The sequence below is a fragment of the Equus asinus genome, chromosome X (genome assembly GCF_041296235.1).
Source record: "Equus asinus isolate D_3611 breed Donkey chromosome X, EquAss-T2T_v2, whole genome shotgun sequence".
NCBI classification, from domain to species: Eukaryota; Metazoa; Chordata; class Mammalia; order Perissodactyla; family Equidae; genus Equus; species Equus asinus.
The window spans coordinates 116,528,379-116,549,088 of NC_091820.1; the positions used below are offsets into that span (position 1 = coordinate 116,528,379).

At 37.4% G+C, this 20,710-nt stretch overlaps 1 pseudogene; it reads left to right on the forward strand.

The window, feature by feature from the left end:
* The first annotated feature begins 10,320 nt into the window (after nucleotides 1-10,320).
* On the forward strand, nucleotides 10,321-19,384 carry LOC139042623 (tigger transposable element-derived protein 1-like; annotated as a pseudogene).
* The last annotated feature ends 1,326 nt before the right edge of the window (nucleotides 19,385-20,710 follow it).

The following is a 20,710-nucleotide window of genomic DNA, read 5'->3' on the forward strand; positions in this document are numbered from 1 at the left end:
TGCACAAACACAGGTAACACGCAGATTTTTGATGGTGACTTGAGAGGATGGGTGAAAAGACTCTCTCCATAAATGCTAATTTAACTTTAGAAATAGAATGGCAATTGAAATTGTAAAGAGATATTTCTTTTCAGTGATTTCTTTCCTATTTTATCCTTCCTTTGCCCCTCTTTTCCTCAAGAAATGCAGAATGCAATTAGTAGCATAATGATTAAAGGAATAATTAGACACTGCAGGCTCACATCACAATAATTTAGGACAATTTCAAGCTTTTACTACTATGTCAAATTAGCAAATTCTCTCTATTACAAAAAAGTTCATGAAGCAGCATTACCCTATCTTCCCCTGATTCCACCACCACACGCACACACACACAAAGACACATTGATGGCAAAGGGAACATTCTTTTATCTTGTATGAAAAGGAATAAAATCACTTTTCCATAAATTAAAATTCAAGAATCAGTTCTACTCTGTTGTTTTTGTGCGAAGAAGTTGTTTTTCACACATAGCTTTTATTTTAATTAAATAACAGACTCAACCCACTGCAAATAATTGCATTGTTAATCTCACTACATTACTTTGAACTGAAAGTGAGGAAAAACTAGTCAATGTTAATCAATTGCCTTGGAGGAACAGAGAGCTCTTTTGACAGAGTTGCATAATGGATGAAGCACAAAATGAGATAATTGGGAGATGTTTGTCCTAGAGGGTGCTAAGTTCGTAATTACAATTTAAAAGTTCTCTCATATCCTAATATTATCCTTTGTTAAGACACACATTCTATCTTTACTTGACTGCATCAATATCTATTTTTCCAAACCAATAATGTTCTGTTTGTCTGTGACCTAGCCTAAGGTTGGAAAACTAACAAAATAAAGTAAATAATGTCAACTACTCATATTTTTTTTCCTGATGTGAGTGCTATTGCATGGTCATTCACAGATAGCTCCTTAACCAGAGAAGTGAAGCCTTTCTTAAATGCTTGACCCCAGAGTGGCTCTGGAAAAAGCAAACATTTGAATACTTTATTCCAAAATTTTAAATCTGCTTTGTTTCAAGATTATGTTTTATAAACTCCAAAATCTCCAAGTGAATGTCTATATATTAGGATGTTAAAAAAGTCATGGGCAGATAAAGAATTCTTCAGAGATGCTTTATATCAAGTAGTGATGATAGTTCAACAACTTGTTTCTTCCAAGATAATCAAAGCATTTTGTTAAAAACTCTTTGTGCCTTGTGATATAGTCAAGGTATAATCCCTTAACACACAACAACAAGACAGCTACTAATATTTGGCATTATGTTGTTTCTTTCGAGTTTATAAAAACACTTTCTTCTTTACAACAATCTTGTGAAGTAGGTAAGGCTAGCTTCATAATCTCCATTGCCATTGTATAGTTGAGAAAATTGGGGCTTAGTCAGTAGCTAGCAGAGAGAGAATTTGAATTCAGGTCTTCTGACTCCAGATCTAATGCCTATTTTCCTATACAACATTAAGAAATAATAATTTAAAGAACCAAAGAAGAAGGTAGAGGGGTGTTTAAACCATGACATGGGTGCCGACTCTCTTTTTCACACCAGTCATGGGAATAGTTACTAGCTTTTTCTCTTTCACAAGTTTCATAGCGATAACGATGCGTGTCATAATGCCTAGCTGAGTGCCTGGTCTGTACAGATTATATAAAAAGTCAATTTTAATTTAAATATTCATAATTTGCATCTCTCTGCCAGCACATATCCTCCTGTTGGTCGATAAGCCCTTAAGAAATACTTTGAGAAGGTTTTACCACAGCCATATAATTAACATTGGTGAAAAAAGGAATATTCCAAGAATCAATGCTAAGACAGGAAGGAGGACCCTCAGAAATTTCATAAGATATCAAAGCTGAAGACTTCATTTCTGTTTTAAAGCTTAAGTGTCATTGAAATCTTACTATTTTCAAGGTTACTATGTAGAGTGTTTTTTAAAATAAACATTTAATCCATCCAGGCAGAGTTTCAAGATGCTTATTTAATGTTAGGGTTGAAAGAAAACACAGACAGCATCTGCTCTAAACTGCTTATTTTTACAAAAAAAGAAGATAAGGTCCAGAGGTGCTGTGACTTGCCCAAGTTCTCACAGTTAGCGGTATGGTTAGAAATACAATTCTGCTTTCTTGTGTCCCAGTTAAATCTCTTTCCATCAGATCTCCTAAATTTCTCCTCACTCCACTGCAAAATGTACGTTTGAATAAAATAGATATTAATTTTTAATATCAGAATAACAATCATTGCATAAAATCAGTGCCCAAATAAAATGATTTTTTCTTCTTATGTTTAATAATATGAATTCACAATACTTTTTCACTAGTAAAAATAACATTATTATTGTGACAAATTACGTTATTATGTTTTATAATTCTGCATCACTCTCTAGTTGTTTTTACTGTGGAAGCCACAGGGATTCATTTAATGTATTTGTGATTATCAGAACATGTCAATATGAACTATTTCTCAATAATTACATGAATAGAAACCTTATAGGTACTTATGACCTATAAGGTTAACATTTAAGAATGTGAGTTTTTTAAGATGAGATGTTCGGCACTAAATGAAGGTCCCACCTTCTGATTGGGTAGAATACATTTATGTTTTCTTAGAGCCATCACACTGTATGCTCTGAATCAAAAATAATTTAGCTTACCTTGCATCACATAAAAGCATTTTATGTGGTAGAATACAACATAGCGAAAAGAACAAAAAACAATTGACACGTACTTTGCATTTGTTCATACACTACAAAACAGAGACATCAGGGCTTCAGACATTTAACGTGAGATATGATGTCTAGATAATATTACAACTGTTCCCCAAGTTCTTATTCTATTCTCTTTTTATATATTTTTTATTGTAATTGCAAGAGTTTTGTAATCAATCTCACTGCCTCTCATTTCTCTTCTTCTAATTCTAAATTCAGCTGTTAGATTAATCTGTCTAAAGCCCAGTTTTCAGGATATTACTTTTGGTTGCTCCTCAATATCTAAATTCAAATGCCTCACTATCTGTCCCTACCAGTCCTTCCTCAGCTTTTCTTCTGCTTGAGCATCATAAAGCCCAGTGCATTTCCAGCACTGTCCAGGGGAGGGTACTCTTATCCACAAATAAGGAGTATTAGCTTCCTGGTTATCCCTCAAGTGGCGATGGCGACTTCAGGCTATCTTAGGTAGCTAACAGGACCCATTAAGAGCACTCCAGGAATACCTCTAGTTCTTAATATTTTTAAAACAAATGCAGGACGTTGGGTGACAGCATTCGGACTCTTTCAGTTAAAGTCAACACCCATAACACTCACCTTGAGCCCCAATGATCTCCCTCTCTCTTCCTCCTTGCATATACTACTCTCTCCATAAAGTATTTCTCTTCTTTATCTTCCTCAACAATTCTGAGTATATTACTTAACTTCTCTGAGCCTGAGTTTCATCATCTCTAAAACGGGGATGACAATAATAATGCCTAATCCATAAAATTGATATGAGGATTGAACATAAATCACATGCAACAATGTTTGACATATAGTAAGTTTTCAATAAGTGTTAACTATTATTCCTTTTGTCATCATCATTACTAACATGATTATTATTTTTACTATTTCCCAGCAACCCCTATCTGAGCATGATGTAGAATGGAGAGATATATTTCATTTTAATTTTACCCATTACATTTAAGTTCAGGTTTCTATTTTTAACTGTAAAATGCATGTGTTGAATTCATAATATGTAATTAAGAACATAATTTTAAATATATTAAATTAATTACTCCATATGACTATTTGTTGTTCTTTTGCAATCAATAGCCCTAAATGGGGGGATGGGAGTGGAGAAGATCTCTACTCTTGCTCAAGTGGGTAAGATGAACTTTTTAGAAAGAATAAGGAGGTAAAAGGAAAGAAAAAAGAGGAAGAGAAGACTTTCACAACATAGCAGCAAAGATGCATCCCATTCAAAGAGTTTCAACTGCCTAGGGTTTATGAGGGCAGGAATTTTTTCTCCTTCAATTTTTGTGTAGAGCTAAGATGCATTAATTGTTGGAATAGTGCCTTCTCTTTGAATATACTCCAAATTCTAGAATAATGGTATTCATTTAATAAATACGTGTTGAGTGCCTGCTCTTTGCCAAACACTATATGAAACAGGACCTCTAAAAAGCTTATGCAATAAATGCACATATTTGGATGGGGTCTTAGTAAGGAGTTGATGATGAAGAACAAAAAGATGAAAGCTGTTCATATTATCAAATGCTCTACTTTGACTAAATTGTATTTTTAAAATTTTTACTCAAATTATTGACATTTATTATTACTATACTTATGTGCACTTATTACACAATTATTTTGTCTCTCCAGGTAGATAACAAGGTCTTTGAGGGGAGGGACTAAACCTATTATAAATGTTCTGGAACTTTTTAATCACTCTGTTTTCTTTGAGTTTGAAATGTCCAGGAATTTCTTGAAAATAAGAGTGTAGCATTTGGTTGAACATGTACCCAAGAGCATCTCACCATAAAGGTAGAACAAGGGTGTTTTTTCTGAGATCCTTGTGTTAAATTTCCTCAAGTGACTATGATGCATCTTCTGGGAGCCACTTTTCAACAGACTGAGATTATCAACAACTGCCTCTCGACCTGTAGTTTTTAGGCATCAGTGAATCCATGTTTTCCACTTCAGTCTCCTTCTTGTATCCTAACCCCCATTGGAAAGCACTATAAACAGTTCACTCTCCCTTCATCTTTTTCTCATTTCATGTGTTACATAGAGGTTGTGCTTTGTTTTGTGTTTAATGAGGGTATTTGAAAAGTCGTCATGGTTTTATGTCCTCTATTACAGATTATAAGCCTGTGATTAGAAAATTTCAATTTCCTACTAAAGGAAACCTCAAGATGCCATGATTTCTGTTACACACCTCACTTAGCTGGCAGTTTATCAGAAGTGGGGTTGGATGGTGAGAACAAGGTTCTTTCCCCTACGAGTCATAAGATTTCAGAGCTGGAGAAAAAAACGAACTCAAAAGGTGTGTACTGTAAAGCCACTGGTAATAATTGCAATGCGCCTTGCTTAGAAAGAAAATATCTCCTGACCTTTTGGGAGAGGAAAGTGTTTTTCACCTAGTTTTAATTTAACGACTTCCTGTTACAGCCATTGAATTTTAAATGACAAATTTTGCCCTTCAGTTTTCACACTGGATAAAGGGATTTGGCACTTAGCTTATCTGTAACTCAACCAAATTTTAGTGATAAATATTTGATATTTCAGGTAACATACTTAATGAGCTCATGGATGTTTCAAATAAACTGTGCCACTTTTTCATTTGTGTATGGATTTTATTACCAAATGAAACTCTGAACACCTCTCCCCTTCTTCCTTTTCTCTCCTGTCGTCTCCCCTCCCTCTGGCAGCCTTTTAGTGAAGGTACACATCTGCTGCCATAAACACACAAATTAGCACATCAATGTTTCTGATGGAAAAAAAGTCAGTGCAATAAGAGAATGTTTTGAAAGCAAGCCAGTTTGTCAGTAAATTATAAGCTTCATTACCATAAAACTCTAACAAATAGAACCCACATCTCATTAACTGAAAGCACAATATGACTGTAGCAATATTCATCTCCCCAAAGAGTGCTTATCCATAGGAAAAAAAGATAAAAGTTTTGCTTAGAGCTGCCATTAATGACAGCATTAACTTATTAAAGAATGTCTAGGCATTTTGCAAAATGTACATTTTACCCCCTCCCCCATCTTTTTTTTGTTTGATTAAGCACCGTGGCAGGTTATACAGTACAAGAGTTATATGATGGCTAAGTCCATTCCACTTTGACGTCATTCTAATTATGCTCTACTAAGGATGGAGAATATTTTTTCCCGGCACTGTTGCTAACTGTCTATGGTTGGTAAAATTCTTCCATATTACATTTAAGGCCAAAATCCATATACCATTTAGTTCTCTGATGAGTTCATTTCTGTAAAGGTAAAAGAAAAGGAATCACTTCACTACATTTTGCAAAATAGAAACTTATTTTCAAACCTAGAATGTTCAATAGATTTTGTGCTGGGGTAGCCCCAAACCACTTCTGTTATTTTTGATGATTTGGTAAAAACAATTCTTTAGTAACTGTCCTATTGTTTGTGTGGCTTTGTATGCTTAAGAATATTTATGAAATTCTAAGAAAGCAAAACTATTTGTAGTAAAGTTTTTGCTAGAGAGTACCACTTTCAGGAAGGAGACCTAATCCCAAATTAAATTCAGTAATTAAACTGACAGATAAGAACACAGAGTAATTAAGAATAAAGATGTTGCTAGTATAACATAAGTAAGAATGCTTGTTCCACTAATTATGGATCAAATTTGTGAAAATAGTAAAGTAAGAGTTTAAATGACATGATGTCTTGGACTTACTTGAAAATACTCTAGGAAAAAAGTAAGGAGACAATGAATAGATGAAACAAGATTGAAAAAAATGTTGGTAATTATTGAGGCTGGATGTTGAGTACCCGGGAGTTCTCTATACTATTCTCTTTATCTATGTGAGTGCTTCACATTTTTTATAATTTAAATTTTAAACAAGGAAAAAGGATTTTAGAACACTCTGGGTAAAAAGATCTAACCTCCCTTTTGTCTGTTTTCTATTATGCAAGGAATATAGGAAAGGCTGAGGGAGAGACAGCATTGTGGAGGGAAAGGCCTATTATGTTTCATATCAGTGCAGGAGTTGAATCCTGAATGCGCCAGCTATTAGCTTTATGGCCTTGTTCAGATCTCTGAGCTTATTTCTTCATTTATTAAATGGGGATGATTATTCATACAACACAGGGTTGTCATGATGATTAAATAGAATAAGATTTGTGAAAGTGGGACGAGTACATAAATGCTGCATAAATGACCTTTTCCTTTATCTGGAAGTAAGATTGCTGGACCTAGCAAAAAAAAATATAAAAAAACACACCCAATTTAATTAGAATTTCAGACAAAGAATAATTTTTAATACAAGTACATCCCCTGCAATAGTTGGGGCAGAAGGAGACCAGTTTACCTGAAAATTCAATATAACTGGGTGTTTGAACTGGCAACCATATCTGAGTAAAATAGTCTTGCAAAGCCTTGCCATATCAAGCACAGTGCACTTCCAGATAAGAATATTTGCTATAGTATTAGGGTTAGCACCTAATTGAAGATTTGCATTGAAAGAACAGGAAGAGACTAATGAGAGCAATTTTCAGCAGACCAATAACAAATCCAGAAATACAAACAGTTCCAGATCTCCAAGGGCTAAATATTGCTTGAAGTTATCCATGAATACGGTGCAGGAAAAAGAAGAAAGAACGTTTGGAAAAGTGGGCTTCCAAGGAAGTTACAACACAAGAGGTTTCTGACTTCAGGGGAAAAGAAACCAATGTATTTAAATTAAATTCATTCTCTCTCTGTCTCTCTCTGTCTCTGTCTCTTGGTTATTTCTCTTTCACACAGACACACACACAAAGAGTTTTCACTTCTCTGTTCCTTCTATTGTTCAACTGCTTGTTTCTTTAGGTTACTTGATTTTCTATACCCATTCTACCAGGAATATTTCAATTAATGTTCTTAACATTCATTTGGAATTTTAATGATTTTTTTTATAAAGCTCAGCCTTAGACCTACAAAATGGTGTGACTGAAATCGTCAATAAGCAATGTCCAAAAAAGATTTGGATTCAAAGTTTTTGCCTACCCGATAAAGAAGTATCATCTCAAGTGAAACTAATACAAATATTTCTCCACTCTCTGTGTAATATTACTGTTTCTCATGGGGACATAGCTAAACAATGCAATCCTTATTGACAGCAAATAAAATCCATACATGCATTAATTTTAATTTGAAATTTTTAAACAGTAAACAAACTCACAGCTATCTTAAAACAAGAAATATACTTGAAGTTCTACACACATTCCTGAGCTGATACAGAAATAAAATACACAGGATTGTAAGATACATAAGTTTAAAATGCCCATTCACTCAGGGAATCTCTGTTATCGAGTACTGCCATGTGGAGATTTAGCTTGCCCATATCCAAATGTAAATTTACTGTTGTTCTCCGTTTGTTTCATGTGATATTTAGAGGGTTTTTTTCCTTCATGCTGCCTATATGTTTTGTTGGAGAAGTGGGAGAATTCCTCCCTGCTTTTCCGTAAGTTTCTTGTGGCCTGTCAAATAATTAAAGAGGCAGGTTAGCAGGAGAAAATCAAGCAAAGTTTACCAGCATGTATAGATGGGAGAAACCCAGGAGAAACTGAGTAACTCAGCCATCTGGATGAGGCTGCCTGTGTAAATATCTTCAGCTACAGACAAGGAGGACATTGGGGATGGTGATTTGGCACTTCAAAGGGGCGGAAGAGAATTTACATAGAGATGGAATGCAAATGTTTGTTAAACAGGTTTTGCTGGGCCAAAAAAATGGGTTTGTTGGTGTCCTTTTATCGCACCTATTTTCCATCATACTATAGCTATCAGATGGTATGAGCTCCTTCCTGGAACAGGCCTTCTATGTTAAATTCTTTTAGGCAGTTTGTGGTGGGGGAGGTCAGATGCTCTTCCTGAGCCCTCTGAGCCTTTACTATCTTCAGCACAAAATAATCCACATACCAGAGTAGTGCATGTTGGGGTGCTCCGCCCCAAACCCCATCATGTTTCATATACATATATACACATACTTAAATAATAATTATAATATCCAGCCCATAATGGTCAATTCTTTAAACCAGACCCAGACTAGAGTGAGGCACATGAGATGTGTAGGGTGCAAATTCAAGGAGACACTCATTCTTAGTGAAGGTTTGCCACTTTTGTGACCCTGAGAGCAAATACTTCCTGAAGTTTTGCACCCAAGCTGCCTCACTTGCCTCACCCTAGTCCAGGCTGTCTTTAAAAGTGCCCACATGTCTATAATAGCACTTGTATGTTTAAACCAAACTTTGGGGGAAAAAAAGATTTCTTATGAAAACTTTAAGTAGAGTGCCTCAAACAATTTTGTCTGAATAAGGCACAGTTTTTCTCCATCAGGTTGATTCCTAAACATCTGCTCACCTTTGCCATCTACTTTCAGCTACTTGACATAGGACTATTTCCTGACTGCCACCTTCTTGTGCATCTCATACTTGAAGTCTTGTCATCCTTTACCAAATATGGCTGTTCCTCTGGGACCAAGAGTAAGATAGAAGAGATTCTTTGTATTTTTAAGACATTCTATTTGATTGTATTTTTGGTATTTTTCCTTTCCTCAGATTTTCTCTTCACAGTCAAGATGTTTCACATCTCAAACTAAAACAGTTAACAATATTTATAGGTATATCTCATTTTATTGTGCTTCACTCTATTTGTGCTTCACAGTTATTGCAGTTTTTACACATTGAAGGTTCATGGTAACCCTGTGTCAAGCAAGTCTATTAGAGCCATTTTTCCAACAGCATTTGCTCATTTGGTGTCTCTGTGTTACATTTTGGTAATTCTTGGAATATCTCAAACTTTTTCATTATTATTGTATTTGATATGGTGATCTGTGATCAGTGATTGTGGGGACCTGGAATTGGCCACCCCAAGATATGTCTCTTTGGCATCAGGATTATTTGAGGCTGATTGTTTTTGATAAACTGGGACAGGGAAGGAGGTTCTGAGGAATGGAACTTGCCCTTCGTTAGGACACATTTACATTTGTAAGGTAAATCTCTATCTGTAAAAGGTGCTTCCCTCTCTGTACCAGGAAGAAGAAAGGGGATGACTTTCTCTCTAGAAACTCTTAACCAATACCAAAGGCAAGGACTTAAATCTGCATTTTATTGTGCTAGTCTGGTAACCTCCTGTAACTGACTTCCCTCCCCCTCCCAACTTTCGCATTTCTTAAGGATTAAGCATCTTTCTTTAGGCTAGGAACTGATTGCTGTGCTCACCTGTGACCGCCCACCTCCAGACAATAGGCTTGCCTCTGGCTACGCCCTCTGAGACAGCAGACCACTACCTGCTGTGTCCACCAAGCACTGTACCGACAGGGCAATCTTGTGACTATTGTGGGAGGGACATTTCAATCACATGTGAAACACCCTGTTTGGGGGTATATAACCACTGTGTGCACCCCACTTCTTGGGTGCCCTTTCTTCCTTCAGGAAGAAAGGCCCCGGGCCATGGTTCCTCATAAAGCTTTGTTTAATTTTCTCTTGCTATTCTGTCTCGTGTGAATTTAGTTCATTCTCCGGGCAGACGAACCCACATTTGGGAAGAGGAAATGTCCTCCTCCCCTACAGTTTTGGCGTAGTCGGCAGGATGAAATTTCACTGGCTGGACACTGCTTGCTCCTGGACTGCTGCGGCCGAGAGATCCCGGACCCCTGACAAGAGCCGGCAAGAGGTAAGAGTTCTTACCACGTCAGTCTCCCGGATCTCCGCCTGCAGGCTCCAATGGAAGCAAGAGTGGTGAGTTTTTTTGCTCTTCTAAATTTAGATTAGCAGGAGAAAATGTTGGTGAGGCTAGCTTCTTGGATTCAGCGACTCTAGGATTTGAGTACTCACTGGTTGTAGATCCTTTTCCTCCCGGAGATAGACTTTTCCTTGTCTCTGTCTTTTTGTTTGTCGTAAGACACAGGCATCTCTATAAGCCTGTTTGGGCCTTTTGTTTTGTTCTATGTCTTGAGAGCTTGGTTTTGTGACCCTTCTGGTCTCCGCCATCAGTGGATGCATGTACCGGCACGCATCTTGGTGGCCAGTCGAGTAGACTGGGGTTCCGTGAAAATTTAGATGTCTTGAGAGCTCGGCTCTCTTTGTCCGGCTGTGTTAGCTCTCTGGGGAGTTTGTCATAAGAGGTCCCAATTGCTTTCATAAGGGGCCTTTGTCGTCTCAACCTTTGTTGCTTGCCTTTACTTTCTTAGGCTATTTTGGGGAGTGAATTTCTGGATCTCTTTTGGGGATGCCTCTTTGTCCTTGGTTAAGCTTTGGTTGAGTCACTGTTAAGATCCTATTCGTCAATTCGGCCAGATGATGGATCATTTAAATTCGGAAAACTTCTAAATTGGGGAAAAAATTGTGAGTGCTCTCATCATAATTTTTATTGGTATCTATGAAAAAAGCCAAATTAAAAAGGAAACACAGAAAATGGTGACTAGGTTTAAACCCTGACTCAGGTTATAATTGAATTGGTGAAATATAAAGGTCTAAGTGTTGATAAGATTGTCAAGGTTGAAATGCTTGAGCTGATTTTCTTTATGAAGAGGTTATATCAACTTTGCTTGAGTATGTTTTAAAATGTCTGACTGGGAATACTTCCTTATGCAATATTATAATACTAAGACCTGTCAAGTCCTGGCCATGTGTCCTGTCCCCATGCTGCAGCTCTTCACTGCCCATGGGCCCTGTCCCCACGCTATTTGAATAGAGGAGCACTACTTCCAGACCTTGAGTCCAGGAAGTCTTTCTTTTGACTCCTTGGCTTGCTGAGCCCGCTTGCTTCACCAGCTTGTGAGCTGAAGTTATAGTTTTCCTTGTGCCTTTCTCTTTTTCAAGGATGGATCTAAATTCACTGCTCCTTCGGGAAACTTCTTGGACAGTTGTATGAATCCATGTTTGCTGCCCATGGCTACTCTATGGGGCAAATTGTGGCATTCGGCATGAAGAGAATCAATACCTTAAGCCTGAGGGTGATGGAGAATGAATTAATCCATTCCTTCCTGACTCTATCTCTAATAGACAAATTTTACATGGGCACGGGTAGGCCACTTAAGTCATTAGGACAGCCGCCAATCTCCAAGACTCCAGTGACAGGTTTCTGTTCCTAAGGCTGGATTGGGATCCCTCCCTCTGGCTCCTGACCACTCGAACTGGGGGAATGTCCCAACCGGGACTCCAGTTCAAGGAAAGTACCAAACTCTAACCTTTGGTTGAGTATGGGAACCCCTTCTTGGGAGAATGACTCCAGGACGCAATTGGGTAGAATGCGCCCCAGACCAGCGGAAAAATTCCTCACTGTTTTTCTCTGTTCTTTTATCTTTGAGACAATTCACCTGGTACTTATGACTGCCAGGAATAATAGGGAAGGTGTACAAGGGATGCAATGCAGAGGGACGCCCCCATCGCCCCTTGCTATAGGAACCCCACAGGCAGAACAAGTAGGACACTGCCCTAGGTTCTGGAGATTTTCAAGGTAATGGAACCTTTTCTTTCCTCTCTCTTAAAGGGGGCAGTGACCATTTTTGGGCTCCTTTTGAGCTTTGCAACTGAGAAACAAAGAAATCTTTAAAGTGTCAAAGGCTCCACCTCTGGGAGCCCCCACTCTGGTTTCCGGGCCTGATCACCCCAGCGACCACGTGGGGTGCCCTCTCTTGGCGATTGACTTGTTAAGCATTTTAGGTGGCCTACTGAATTGGTTATGACAATAGGACACCTGTGATCTATTCTGTGAACTGTCCTGATGGTGTTGTGTGCCCCAGCACGGGAACTGCTGTGTGACCTGTATCTCGATAGCCCTTGGGGAAGAGGCCATGAGGGTGAGGCCTGATCTCTTTTCCTTTGTTCTCCAGGCCTTTGCCTCCTGCTTCCCTGCCTGGCTCACATGTGCTGGCTCAGGGACTAAGTGCCCTGGGCTAAGTGGCATTTGACTAGATCTTATAACTATGTTGATGCCTGCAGTCAGGTGCCTTTGCACCCTTTCTCTGGCTGCTGTCAGTTGGACACCAGCTTTACCACCATGAGGAATGCCTCAACCCAGAGACTCACCCCCGGGTGCATTTTAACTAGTTGGAAACGCTTTCAGTTAGATGGTTTATGCCCCAGAAACTCCAGCTTGGAGAAAACTTGAGGAGTTTCTCTGTGCCTTTGTGATGTAGTTGGACAGGTAGGTCAATCTAGAATGTCATTAAGTTAAACCCAGTAACTTCCAACTGTCCTTGGAAAATCCTTGCAAGACTGGAAATACAGCTCTAGAGGCAGTTCGGATTCCACCCAGTTCCTTTATCTCAAAAAGGATTATCATCTCCTCTCTCCAGGAACTACTATCTAGCCCATCACTAATTCCTAAGACTGAAGAAAAAACAAAAAAGAGGGGAAAGGTCATAAGCGTGCCCTTGCCGAGAAAAAAAATCTAGCATCTTGAGTGTCTTCTCCACAAATATTAGTAAAAAGGCTCAAAATAAAATTCGGATTCATAACTAGGGAGCTTTGCATTGTACCTGATTCATGGAGTGATTTTTAAAACAATAGCTGTGGAAACTCTGTGTCTGTGTGTGTCTATATGTGTGTGATATTTTTACCCCCGGGTGATATGGCCAAAACTAAGAGCTCTGTTTAATTGGATTAAAGTAAGCCCTTACATAAATTCTAAATGCAATAGAAATTAACCCAATGTCTTTTAAGTTAAGATGATATAGATTAATCTTTGGTTAATGAAAGTTTAAGTTTGTTCGTTTGATTGAAAACAGTCTTCTTGTCAGAGTTGTCGGTATTTGCATACCATGCAGGCATGCAGCCTGGGTTTACTAGCCAAAAAAGGCTCACGTTGTCTGTTAGAAATTTGTCAGCATAATAGCTTTAAATGATAGCTAAATTGTTTAATGTCTCAAAGTTTTTGTGGGTAATCTAAACATCATTATTGGGAACAAATGGTTTAGATATAAATGAAATTAGAGTTTATAGATAACAGTTTTTAGCAATAATTATAGTTTATGGCATGTGTATTTAAAATAACTTCCAAAATCTTTTTGGTAACTCGAAATTTTGAAATTTTGCTAGGTTAATTTAAATGAATGATAAAATTCATTGAGTATCTAGATTATTTCCAAATAAGATATTAGACATTAATTATTAAATGTAAGTTTATCTACCTTTGGCTTCTTATTGCAAAGAGGCTAAAAGTGTTTGGGTCTATTGGAAAGTATGCCTCATGTTTTATTGTAAAGTGGCTTGTTCTAGAAATTAGGGAAAGTGTTTAGAATGCTGATATAAAACGCAGTTCATAATTGCTTAGTTTTTAGTTTTTATTAGGGTCTGTTAAGGGTTAAAAGTTCTAATTAACATGTGATTAAAGCTACTGGAAATTAATAAGGAAAATGCTCTGTATTCAAGGAAAGTAAAATATATTTCAGTAAAGGGGTATAAAGAATGGAAATATTTTGTTTGATGGGTTAAGAAAGATAAATTTGTCCTAATATACTAGAAAGTAAGAAAAAAAGTGTGGAACAAATTCTGAATGTAAAAGAAAGTTACAGAAATTCTGAAAAGAGTTTTGTACCTGGTCAAGTTGGCTAAGATTGAAATGAATCTAATTAAGTAAACGGGTTTCAATATGAAAAAGTAAACTGGTACAAAAATTAGATTTTGGCTTTCTCTCTCAAAAGGGTAATTATCTTGAACTTTCGGCCTGCTCTAAGTCTACCGAAAAGACAGAATCTGGTTTGTTAAAATAATTTCTTAGGTTCAGAAAAAGACAGAGGTCTCTCTATTAAGGTTTTTTGCTGTTGTCTCTTTGGTTAACTATAATGAAGCATTGTTTCAGTGACCCTTGTTTTACAATGACAAAATCAGCAACCTCTTGATCTTGTTTACTTTAAGTAAGTGTTTTAAAACCTTTTGATATTTTTGACAAAGCTTCTCCCTCAAAAATATTCAAGTCCTGAATAAAGGCTTTCTTTTGACCTGGATGAAGGAAGAGGATTTCTCTGGGGATTTTCAGAGGGCCACTGGAACTTCACAGAGAAATTTGCTCTCTTCCTATAAGGTGGAACATTCTAAACTAATTAGGCTTATTTGGTCTGTTAAATAACATTGGAAGCATTGTCAGATAAGTGATGATAATCTTTCTTAGGTGGTATTATGTGGGTAAATGTTATTGATATACGTGTTTGAAAATTATATAACATTCCTAAAATTCTGATCTGTCCTGGCTATCAGCCATAATTCTAAATATTATTATAAGGGGTTGTATATCACAGAAATAACCAAGTTTCTCTGTCAATTGTCATTTTTAAGCCTTTTGTTGTTTACGGTTAGTTGTTTTACTTTGATGCTTTTTGCTTTTGCAAATATGACTCATCTTCAGAGGGATTCATGGAAAAGACTTACTCTGTAACACAGGTTTCTGACAAACTTTCAGATCATAGAACTGAACTCTGGGTAAGAAATTATAGAAATCTAATGGAAAAACTGATGACCTCATAAAACTGCTAACAGAAGATTAAGATCAAGAACCTGTTACACAGGACTGAATGAACTGAGGATGATAATTTTTATGACTTTTATTTGAAATATTGTTGATTTTTTGATGTTTGGCTTTGTTTTTTCAGATTCAAGAAAATCTTTTTCTCTTTTTTCTTGTGCTAACTATGACTTACAGCAATTTAGTGAAATTATACCTTTGTAAGTAACACTGAAACATTTATCTTTTTCTCCCTACCTGATCCCTCCAGAATTTGCAAACTCTTTGTGAGTGTGGTTATTTCGTGGCAATATAGTTATTTGCATAAGTTCAATAAGAATCTCTTCTCCTTATAACAGGACACATTGGTTATCTTACCAAAGCTTCAAATGGAATGTCATATTTGAGAGAAACATACAGACTTAGATATGACAATACTGCCTTTGAGGAATAAGGTTGACTTTCTGGAAACAAGCCACTTGGAAATACAGGACTGGTACCTTGTATATAGAGATTCTGGCAATCTTACCTGGTAAGTAAGGAAGCTTGCTTATCTGGCAGATGTAAGGAACCTCAGAATATTTTGGGGGACCTCAAGAAGAGAGGAATCCACCCAAATCTGTAGGTACTGCAGGCAAAATCTGATGGCAAGCCCTTGGCTTGGCTTTCCTGGCCTTGAGAGGCCTTTACAGTTCAATCTGAGATTACTCATAAAAAATTCCAGCAAAGCAGATTTAAGAGCCTATATGATCAACTGCTACTCTTGCTGCACTTATGTAAATAATTGGGCCAAGCTTCTTGAAACTAAATTTATATTGCAAACCAATTAGTCTTAATTTAGCTATCTTTGGTAAAAATGAGGGTGATTTTAGAGAGAAGAATTATGTTTCAGTGAAAAACTATAATACACATTTGTGGATATTAGATCCTAGTTCTGTTAATTGTCTTTGAGGTTTTTTTACTACCTGTCAACTGGACTGGATCCTGAATTCTTCTACTGAAATATCTGGTTACAAATCTCCAAACTAATGTTTTCAATCTTTTCCTCATTTTCATTTGGAATGATTGAGAATTGAACATGCCCTTTTTCCTGAAACCTTGCAAACTGAAGCTGAACAGCTTAATAGAAACTTAAAATTCCTGTCTGTTGCTTTGTAAGCTGTAAGCCACTCAGAAAGATATCTGAATGTCTGATGACATCATCAGAGACATTTCACGCTACAAGAGATGCTTTGACTCTGACATCTAGAAATCTTCTTTACTGGCTGCCTGCTGGACTCAGGAACTAATTTATAATTTGCTTCAACCATTAACCTTGTTTTTCTTTTATTTCCATAGAAATACTTATTAAATACCTGATTGCTTGCTTCCAAAATATAGGCCTAACTTTGGGAGCCCACCTGTGTCGCCACCTTCTAAAATGACTTTAACTGGACTGATCTATTAACAGGACTAAGAAATGTGTTCAGTGAGAAGAAACAATCTACCACTCAGCTTCTGGACTGTGAAACTTTAAAAAGTTTCAAAGGCAGGACTGTGGCGACCTGGAATTGGCCACCCAAGATATGTCTCTTTGGCATCAGGATTATTTGAGGCTGATTGCTTTTGATAAACTGGGACAGGGAAGGAGGCTCTGAGGAATGGAACTTGCCCTTCGTTAGGACAAGTTTACATTTTTAAGGTAAATCTCTATCTGTAAAAGGTGCCTCCCTCTCTGTACCAGGAAGAAGAAAAGCAATGACCTTCTCTCTAGAAACTCTTAATCAATACCAAAGGCAAGGACTTAAATCTGCATTTTATTGTGCTAGTCTGGTAACCTCCTGTAACTGACTTCCCTCCCCCTCCCAACTTTCGCATTTCTTAAGGATTAAGCATCTTTCCTTAGGCTAGGAACTGATTGCTGTGCTCACCTGTGACCGCCCACCTCCAGACAATAGACTTGCCTCCGGCTACACCCTCTGAGACAGCAGACCACTACCTGCTGTGTCCACCAAGCACTGTACCGACAGGGCAATCTTGTGACTATTGTGGGAGGGACATTTCAATCACATGTGAAACACCCTGTTTGGGGGTATATAACCACTGTGTGCACCCCACTTCTTGGGTGCCCTTTCTTCCTTCAGGAAGAAAGGCCCCGGGCCATGGTTCCCCATAAAGCTTTGTTTAATTTTCTCTTGCTATTCTGTCTCATGTGAATTTAATTCATTCTCTGGCCAGACGAACCCACATTTGGGAAGAGGAAATGTCTTCCTCCCCTACAGTGATCTTTGATGTTACAGTTGGAATTGTTTTGGGGCACCGCGAACTGCCCATATGAGATGGCAAACTCAATAAATGTGTGTATTCTGACTGCTCCACTGACCGGTTGTTCCTCCATCTCTTGCCCTCTGCTCGGGCCTCCCTACTCCTTGAGACACAACAATATTGAAATTAGCTAACTAAGTGGCTAATTAATAACCCTAAATGTTCAAGTGAAAGAAATAGTCCCACGTCTCTCACTTTAAATGAAAAACTAGAAGTGAGCAAGCTTAGTGAGGACGGCATGTTGAAAGCTGAGATAAGCTGAAAGCTAAGCACAACTTAGCCAAGTTGTGAATGCAAAGGAAAAGTTCTTGAAGGAAATTAAAAGTGCTACTCCAGTGAACACATGAATGATAAGAAAGTGAAACAGCCTTATTACTGATATGGAGAAAGTTTTATTGATCTGGATAGAAGATCAAACCAGCCACAAAAGTTCCCTTAAGCCAAAGCTTAATCCAGAGAAAGATCCTAACTCTCTCCAATTCTATGAAGGCTGAGAGAGGTGTGGAAGCTGCAGAAGAAAAGTTTGAAGCTAGCAGAGGTTGGTTCATGAGCTTTAAGGAAAGAAGCCATCTCCACAACATAAATGTACAAGGTGAAGCAGGAAGCCCTGATGTAGAAGCTGCAGCAAGTTATCCAGAAGATCTAGCTAAGATAATTATTGAAGACGGCTACACAAAACAACAGATTTTCAGTGTAGACAAAACATCCTTCTATTGAAAGAAGGTGTCATCTAGGACTTTCATAGCTAGAGAGGAGAAGTCAATGCCTTGCTTCAAAGCTTCAAAAGACAGGCTGACTCTCCTATTAGGGGCTAATGAAGCTGGTGACTTTAAGATGAAGCCATTGCTCATTTACCATTCTGAAAATCCTAGGGTTCTTAAGAATTGTGCTAAATCTACTCTGCCTGTGCTCTATAAATGGAAGAACCATGCCTGGATGATAACACATCTGTTTACAATATGGTTTACTGAGTATTTTAAGTTACTGCTCAGAAAAAATGATTCCTTTCAAGATATTGCTGCTTATTGACAATGCACTTTGTCACCCAAGAGCTCTGATGGAGATGTACAATGAGATGAATGTCATTTTCATGCCCGCTAACACAACATCTGTTCTGCAGCCCATGGACCAAGGAGTAATTTCAACTGTTAAGTCTTATTATTTAAGAAATACATTTTGTAAGGCTATGACTGCCATAGATAGTGATTCCTCTGATGGGTCTGGGCAAAGTAAATTGAAAACCTTCTGGAAAGGATTTACCATTCTAAATGCCATTAAGAACATTCGTGATTTGCAGGAAGTGGTCAAAATATCAACATTAACATGAGTTCGGAAAAAGTTGATTCCGATCTTCATGGATGATTTTGAGGGGTTCAAGACTACAGTGGAGGAAGTAACTGCAGATGTGGTAGAAATAGCAAGAGAACAAGAATTAGAAGTGGAGCCTGAAGATGTGACTGAATTGCTGCAATCTCATGATCAAATTTTAACAGATGAGGATTTGCTTCTTATGGATGAGCAAAGAAAGTGATTTCTTGAGGTGAAATCTACTCCTGGTGAAGATTCTGAGAAGATTGTCAAAGTGACAACAAAAGACTTAGAATGTTACATAAACTTAGTTGATAAAGCAGTGGCAGGGTTTGAGAAGATTGACTCTAATTTTGAAAGAAGTTCTACTGTGGGTAAAATACTATCAAACAGCATTGCATGCTCCAGATAAATTGTTCATGAAAGGAAGAATCGATCAAGTTGGTAAACTTCATTGTTTTCTTATTTTGGGAAATCGCTACAGGCAATCCAACCTTCAGCAACCACCACCCTGATCGGTCAGCAGCCATCAACACTGAGACAAGACCCTCCACCAGCAAAAAGATTACAACTCACTGAAGGCTCAGATGATCGTTAGCACTTTTTAGCAATGAAGTATTTTTTAAATTAAGGTATGTGCAGTATTTGTTTAGACATACTGCTATTGTACGCCTAGTAGAATACAGTACAGTATAAACATAACTTTTATATACACTGGAAAACCAAAAATTTTGTGTGACTCGCTTTATTGTGATATTTGCTTTATTGTAGTGGTCTAGAACTGAACCCGCAATATCTCTGAGGTATGCCTGCATTAATAAATGCTAAAAGGAAGACAAAATTATAATTAGCATGATGATATTTAAGCCTCAATATTACTTGACAAAATTACTGACTTCCACGTGCTTAGGAAAATGTTGGATTTGCTTTTGTAGTAGGTTACAACACACTTCTTTCTTAACATTCTTTTTATGCAATAGAGAAATAATTGGTAAAATAATACAAAACAAGTTGTTGCAAACTAAAACTGAAGCTGTGATCTTTCTATTATTACCATGATGGAAAGAATGCAAACTATCATGATGGCATTATGTAATGTTACTGTGTCATAAAGTAATGGTATAGTAATAGTATATATCTGTGATGGTTTTTTAAAATAGTTTGAGGTAGCCAAAAGAAATACATATACTTCTTGTGTAAGAAGAACAAAGAGGCAAAGCACCACTTTCACGACATCATTTCAAGAGCACGTACCATTGACATGGCTCACCTCTATGGATGTAAACCTTGATCTCTAGGTTGAAGTAATGCTGTCCTGGTTTCTCCACTTTTTCCCCCTTTCCACACTGTGCTCTTTAGAATAAAGTCACTATGCTCAACCCACACTTAATGAGTGGGGTGTTATGATTCCCCCTCCCTGAAGGTGGAGTAGCTATATAAAATGTTTGGAATTCTTATGCAAGGAAGATTTGTCTTCAGTCTCCCTTTTTATTTATTTATTGAATCTTTTATTTATATCATCATGGACTCATGGATATTTAATTTACACTTTGGGTTATAACCCCAAACTACTTTAATTTGCTCTTTAAATTGTTCTAACTTCGGCCATTGAGAATTCTTTCAGGTGAATACTATGTTCCTTTGGCACACTCCCACTGTTGTGGGTTTTTCTTTTCTTTTCTCTTTGGCACATTCTTTTTTTTTTTTTTTTTGGTAGTATAAGATGCTCCCGTCTCATCTTATACATTTCTTGTTCCAGTCTCAACTCAGCTTTATCTCCAAGGAGCCCTGGTTCCCTTACTGGAGAATGGTATTAGAAAACAAGATCTGGACACTACCCATACTCATTGCCGTTGGGGTGTTATTTTTTCTTGGCCCTCTCAGCTAACAAAGTAGGGGAATACATGTGTGTATAGTAACCAAT